Genomic DNA, 8,032 nt, shown 5'->3' on the forward strand with positions numbered 1-8,032 from the left:
TTCTGAAAGTCTAGGAATATATTTATGCACATAATTGAGTATTCCTAGAAAATACTGAATCATTTTGACATATTGCAATTGATCAGGAAATTCAGATAGCTTGGTCAATACATGGGGCTGCATCTGAATTTTTCCATTTATAACATGAATACCTAAGAAATCAATATTATCTTGGAATAGAAGCATTTTCTTCTCTAACAAAACAATACCATGCTGTTTTGCTTCTTCAAGGAATATCTGTAAATGCTTCAAATGTGACTCAAGATCTTGACTATGAACCAAAATATCATCAATATATACAACAATAAAATCATATTTACCAAAGATATGATCCATTCTTCTTTGGAAGAATGCTGGAGCATTCTTCAAACCAAACAGAACTACTTTCCATTGGTAAAAACCGGCGGGACATGTAAAAGCAGTTTTGTGTCGATCTTCTTCTTTAATTTGTATCTGATAATAACCAGATTTCATGTCGAATTTACTGTTCTGGATCTTCTGCATTATTGTTTCCTGGCGTGGTAGAGGATAGTTAAAGCTCTTTGTAATGGCATTCAAAGGCTTATAATTAATTACCATTCTATCTTTTCCTCTGACTATTTCAGAGTGATTTCTCACCAGGAAAGCAGAACAAGAATAATGTGAAGAACTAGGTTCAATCAACTGAAGATTTAATAATTCTTCAATCTGCTTTCTTATTTCTTTTTCATCATTTGGAGTGCAGGGTATCAGTTTTCCTTTAACCCCGTTATCATGGAGAGTGATTATTTCTTGTTGGGGACTCTCGACACTCCAGAATGCTTGAGGATTCTTAGAACAACAATTCATCAAAAATGGCAATTTGAGCTGGAGACTAGTTAGGATTTCTATTTGCTTTCTGTTTGGGATTTTTCTGACTCCTTGTTTCATAGATCTGCAACACTTCTTTCCAATCATGAGACTCATTTTGGGGTCTCTTCATGCCTATTTTTTTTTGGCTATTTTCTCGTCTAGCTTCTGAATTAGCCAAGGTTAATCTTGGAACTGAAATTCCCTTCTTTTTGATATTCAAAATTATTTTATCTTCACTGATAGTAACAGGAAATACAGAATTTATAAATGGCATTCCCAGAAAAAGACTTGCAGAGGCATCATAATGTTGAATTGCAGAAAATTTGACAATACTCCCCCAACTTTTAAAGAGACATTATCAACATAATGGGCGAGATTGACGGAGCCACCAATGGTCTCGGAAATCAAAATATTTTGTAAAGGTTTCCATAAACCTTTAAATAATGAAGGGCATGCCAAATTGTTAGAGCCACCTGTATCAATGAAATCATCAACAGAGATCCATTCTCCTTTTACGAGAATTTCAACAGGAATGTAAAGAAGATTGTTAGTTTTAACAATCTTTTTGAGGAATGAGCTTTCATCAGTATTAACAGAGGTATGAATAGGCAAAGATGAGGAAGAGGGAGAAACTGTCTTTGGATAAGGGCATAAAGAATTCAAAGTGGATTGTGGATGCAAGGAATTTAAAATGGAAATTGAATTCTCAATACCATGAACTGTAGGGATAGTATCATCGAAAAAATCTTCAGATGTCTCATCTGTATATTCATCTTCATCTGAACTATATTCATCATTGAAATGCAGTTCAGTTTCATTTTCTGAGTTAGAGCAATCATAGAAAATGTTCTTTTTTGACAAATATCTGGGACTGACTCAGTCTCAGATAAGGAAGCATCAGTTAAAATATATACATTTGACACTTCATCTTGGGAATCAACAATAGACCAGTTATCTACAAAATCTTCAATTTCTATACATGCTTTCAACTTGTTTGAAGAGCTTTTCGGACATTTTCGAGCAAATTGACCTTATTTCTTGCATATAAAACATGCATTGTCTATCTTTGGTTGCCTGCGTTTTTTCAAATATTTGAACTTTCTGAATGGTCTTCTAGGGTTAGCTACTCTCTTGGGTCTGAACTTACCATACCTTTTGGATTTTCTCTTTTTAAATGGTGTCCATTGCAGTACAGAACGATAGACATCAAGACCAGGAGAAAAATCTTGGGCTTTCTTCTGTCAACAAAGATATTTAACTTTTTCCTGACACCTGAATAAGAGATCTATCGAGTAAGTTTGGTTGATATTTTTGCCTTGTACTTCTAAATCTTTCATGATCATATCTCCTAAATTTCTAGGCAGTTTTGACAAGAAGGAAATCTTTTGAGTAGAATCATTGGTAAGATTAGCTTTGTAAATCTCTGCCATATAATCATTACCAAATTGTTCTAAATACTTTAAATCCTTTAATTCCAGTCTTGTTAGATCAGTTATAATTTGTTTCCTTTCATCAGCTGGTTCAGGAACAAACTGAGTTTTGAGTAGCAATTCTAATGTAGCTAATCCTGTCACAACTACATTCATCTTTACTTCTTCTGATGGTCCCATCCACCAGTCATGGACTATTCCGGCCATTCTTTTTTCTGCTAAGGCAAATATATAAATATTATCTAATTTGGAGACAACTTGCATCTGATAAAGGGCACCAATCCAAATTCTAATAGATTTTGCTGGATTTGTAGATTTGTCTAGATCAAGAACATATCCAGTGGAATTGGCTGCAAACAGGTCTTCTTCAACCCTTGGGTATTTATGGACTTCACAAAGTACATTGGCTTTTTGGAGAGATGGCAAAATGAAGGATGGAAATTTAGAGGCAATATTTTCTAAAGTAGCTATTTCACTTTTTGGCTTTTGAAAATTGATAGACTTTACTGGCTCTAATCTACGTTTAGCTTGAGAAATGGACTCAGCTTCACTTCCTTCCAGTTTTTCATCTATATCCCAGTAGTTAGGGGCATCCATGGATATAGAGAATTTGGGTGTTTTAGATTCTCTCCTTTTATTATCTTGTTTCTTCTTTTGTTTAACCTCTCTCCTGTGTTTTTCTTCTTGCTAGTCGTCATGGAGAAGCTTAAGATTTGCCAAGATCAACTCACTCTAGGATCCTAGATCATCAAGGAATTCTTCTGCATGTGCACACCATGTTGGGAGGTAATTACCTATTTGGTAAGTCTGATCTAATTCATTGGTGTTTTGTGCATTATGATCGATGAGAGGAGCACATCAGCTCGAGTTGCATGCTATTTGGATGGAGAAGTAGTGTAGAACTTTGTCTTAGGGGGCCACTTCCCAACTTTTACAAAACGACGGTTGGCATATTGCCATTCTTCAACAGGAGGATATTGTGTATGAGAAATACGGTGCATTTTATTTACAGCTAAAAAGGGTTTAGATTTGGGTATATACAATTCAGTCGGGGACAACTGTGGTACCAAAATGAATCTGTTCCTGCAAAGTTTTCATCATTTCTTTGTAGAAATGCAGCTTCAAGTTCTTCAAATAGATCAGGAATTCTCAATGACTTTAAAAATCTTTCCACTCTTTCAGTCATATTAATTTCTTCTAGATCTAACATTTTAGCAGATGTGTAAATAGCAAAAGAGAAATCTATTCCTCCAATTATCTGATAATAATTCAGAGTTTGCAGAACCTTGATCATGGCTTCAGTGTATTCTTTGGTCCAGTAATCATCAAGAGTTTTAAAATATAATTTCACTTTCATATTAGGTAGAGGATATACCTTTACCAACTCTTCATCTAGACCCAACAAAACACCAACATTTTTGGACTGCCAGGCTTGACATCTCTGTATCCACTGATTCCTTCTAAGTCTCAGTCCAACAACCTTTTTGATTTCATCAACCACATCGCCAAGAACTAATTCAAGGATTTGAAATCTTTTTACAAAAGTCTCAAGATCATCATCTGCAGGAGTTTTACCAGGGAGATTAAAAATATCAGCTCTTTGCCTATGAACATGGACTTTGTTCATTTCTCTGGTAAGAGAATCAGCCAAATAATTGGAGTTACCTGGAACCCATTCAACATCAAAATCATACATTTGAAACCAAATTTTCCATGCCAAGAGTCGTCCTGTTGCGAGCTATTTTGAAATTTTTGCTGACAAGTAATATTTGAAATTCACTCCAAATCACCAAATTCACCTCAAATCATCCGATTTTCTTCTCTTGCAGGTAAGTATATCAGTCATATCTTGTGGTTTAGGGTTTTACTTGTCAAGTTTTGGTGTTTTTCACTCCCAAATTCAAAACCCTAGTTTTCCTCACTCCACTAGTGTTTTCCTATCTTATCCATTTTCTATCGTTCCCTAAACCCCATTCCCACATATATTTTTCCCTAAATTCCCACATACAATTTCCCAAACCCTACACTCTCTCCCCTACTCACATCCCTAAACCCTACTCATGTCCCTAAACCCTACTCACATCCCTAAACCCTGTTCACACACACATTTTCACACTCCCTCCACCATACACTCTGTCCATTCCATTCCTCCACACTATTTCCACACTATTATCCACAATTATCCATATACAACCACATTTCTCAAAACCAAATGAAAATAATGGAAAGAGACAGTGACTATGAGTACGAAGAAGAGACACTCAGTGACAGCTCCATGGAGAGACATAGACAACAGAGGAAACCCCATAAAGGAGGAAAAATCATTAGAGAGGAGCCCACTTGCAGTTTCTTGTTTTAGGCATCAAGCATGTTTTGAATTTTGTGAAATGGTGGAGAGAGTTCAGTTTCACCATGAGTTGGCTAGACTTTTTGTGACTCATTTGCATAACAATGAGGTGACACTTGCCGGAGTAACCTTCACAATTTCATCAGCTATCATTTCAGAGGCCACTAGAATTCCTAATGTGGGTGAAAAATGGTACAAGGGTCATGATCTTGATGAGGATTACTATGAGCCTTATATCAAGGCTAAATACATAAATCAAGTGAAGAAGTTATCCCCCTTTAAGTTTTTGGAAAACAGGTATGTGCCTGTTATTGGGAAAACTAGTGTCTATTCAGAACTGCTAGTCCCACTAAGACGGGTAGCTATCTTAGAAATAAACAAACTAAAGTCACTTATATTTTCCTTTACGTGAGATAGATGAGAAAGAAGAAGAGAGTACCAACCTCAGTCTTCCACTTGGTTCCTTGCTTGTTTCCTTTCCCCTTCAATAGAATCTCGCTACTTCTTCCTTACTTGTCCTGCTTCAAAGAGTACCTGTAGAGTCACAACAGCATAATACCATCAAAGCATAGAGATCTATCACTGTAAACAATATAGGATCAGATATATATTGACCATACAAATGCATATATCAACAAAATATTCAGAGATACACAAGAATATGGAGGAAAAATCAAATAGCTTTATTGATATAAGTAGTAGAAGAGAGGATTACAACCACTTGGTCTGACCCAGCACCATCCTCCCAGCTTGAAAGCCCTCTTCACCTCATACAAAGCAAGATCACCCAACAATGTCTTCAAAGAGAAACCAACAGCACTTCCTTGCAAATTACAAAATTCCAGCCTCTGGATCTCTTGGATGAGGGATCCATATATAGATGTTTGCAGGGGGGTGAGTCAGCTTCTGGGATTTTGATTAGTGTCATTTCTCTGATAGTTCTTGGTTCCACTTGGAGATTTCATGATCTCTTGCTCATCCTTGGGCGAATCCAGAGAGGCAAGTGTCAAATGAGCAACTTCTAGAAGATTATCAGGGTCTCCACCTAGAAAACTGCTTGTGCCATTTGTCTGCTCTTGCTCATCGCACCCTAAAGAAGGGATTTCCAGTATGCATTGCACTTTTTTCATGTGGCAGGTGAGATGCATCGCACCCTTAGCACTGGGCAGTCTGTATGGTCCTGCTTTGACCAATTCTAAGTAGTTTCTAATGGAGAACTTCTGGGAGATGATGTAATCAACTGACCTTGCTCCTTTAGGGTATGAAACAACACTTTTAGGGACTTAGAAGCCCTTGGTTTATGGATATATGCGATTGGGGTTGCAGTGCCCAAATATGTCTATAACAGTTGCCCCCTAAAGCATGAGGTCGTAAATCTTTTTGATGTCGGGTGAAATGCTTTATAATGAGGATCTGAGGTTTTTCAAAACGGAAGGTGACCTGTAATAAGATACAATACAATACATTATATTCATAATATTTTCATGATCTAGCTGAGGTAGGAATTCCCATGCTCAACTTTGATAAATTCATTTTCGTGTACATAGGATAGACAACCGTCTGTGTGTAGACTAATGATTTTGGTAGAGCCATCATCCCCTAGTTTGGATGATTATCTGTGCAACAATGATGTACATTTGATGTCTTTATTTTCCTGAATATATCACAGCGCGGATGGATGAAACTAGATCCGGGGTCTTCAAAACTCGTTCAATCTTTGCCTGAAAGTACAAGTCAGTCCATGTGAAAATATGTTCTGACATCGAACATGGAAAGACATCACCTGATTACCAGCCAATGATGTAAGCTGTTAACAGGCATGAGAGGAATCACCGATGATGATGATGACCCTCAAGGTACTGCAGTACAATTCACGTGGTGTGAATACATGATTTGATGTCGAACACCACGCAAAATCTTTCGGTCGAAGGCCATTAATGTAAACCTATCATTGGAAGTGAGAAACTTGCCATTGAGGCATGCAAGCTTCAAAGTACTGAAAGGGTTGTTCCTAGGTCGACTTCTTGGATAATGAGCTGATGTCGACAAGAAGTGACCCATCGTAGGAGGGCATTAATGAATCCCACATCTATGACATGGAATGGAGCAAATGATTTTGTGGAGGTGAAAACGATCTGATGATACAAGGTTCAGGGTGGCGGTCATGAAAGAATGAAGCGTGAAGGTATTGCAGCGGATGAGACACAAGCTAGGTATGTGAATTCTCTGAGTGACTTCTCTTGAACATATTGGAGACACTGAAATGGATTGGTAGCGTTAACCCCAAAAGTGGATGGTACGGTGGACCAATGGTGATATAACCGGCGAACGGAATAACCCAACCCAACTCAATCATGTTGATGGAGTGAAAGTGTCATGTTCAAGAGCGACCTGCTACCAATAAAGTTTCTTCAAGTTTTCTTCCCAATTTTCCCCAGTCATTTCTGACCAGTACCTCTTTATTTTTGTCAAGCTTGAAAAGGATAACATATGCTTGTTCTATAATTTTCCCTTCGGGCAAACCCGTCGCTATGTTTTAACGAGCCTAGTGACAGTGAGACTCGCTCTTGTCTGAATGGACAAGTTTTTCGCTATTGTTTTCACAAGTTTAACGACAAGGATAACTCAGTCCTTTTCAATTTTAGAGAGTCTAAAAAGAGACGGAAAGGAAACTCCAATATTACTTTTTTGTAGTATAATCCCTTAAGTCCGAAAAAGTATAAAACAATGTGAAAGGGATGACTTTTTGATAGTTTTAACGAGCCGAACAAGACAAATGCTCAATATTTTTGTGTAATAATCCCTCAGGTCCAAAAAGATTAAAATCTAGAGGAGGGATGGCACTTCCAATCACTTTAATGAACTGGAGAGGCCAATTGCTCGCAATCTTTTCATATTTTACGAGTCAGATGAAAAGAGCTTAAAGGAGACTCGTTTTTTGAGGAACGAGTGATATATTCGGGTAGCAGCTGGTTCCAAGTAAGGGTTGGAACTTTCTAATCATGACAGTGTTAAGAAGATGGTTAACAGAATCACTTGTCGCAGCTATTCCTCAAAAGGGTTAAACAATCAAATGGAGGCGTATGATCGGCTAAAACAGAGTGGAGGTGATAGTAAGAACACGACCAAGGCTCAAAATTTGATGATAATGCATTCGTGATGGCTATTTACCGAAGGTGGGTTCATTTTTTAATGAGCTTAAACTCTGGTGGAACATATGCTCATTGCTAGGTTTAATTTTTAACGAGCTTGAAATTTGCGTAAAACTGCTCATGCCAGTCGTATAATAAGGATGTCTCATCGATAGGTTCATTTTTTAGGGAGCTTGCACCATTCGAAATTTTGCTCCGACTCCTTTTATTGTGTAAGCTAGGAACGACCAATCCTACAAGTTTAAAGGGTTAAGAATCTACAAACTAGGAAA

Source organism: Pinus tabuliformis, chromosome 9 (genome assembly GCF_031772625.1).
Source record: "Pinus tabuliformis cultivar Carrire ecotype Pingquan chromosome 9, CPIR1, whole genome shotgun sequence".
Classification (NCBI taxonomy): Eukaryota; Viridiplantae; Streptophyta; class Pinopsida; order Pinales; family Pinaceae; genus Pinus; species Pinus tabuliformis.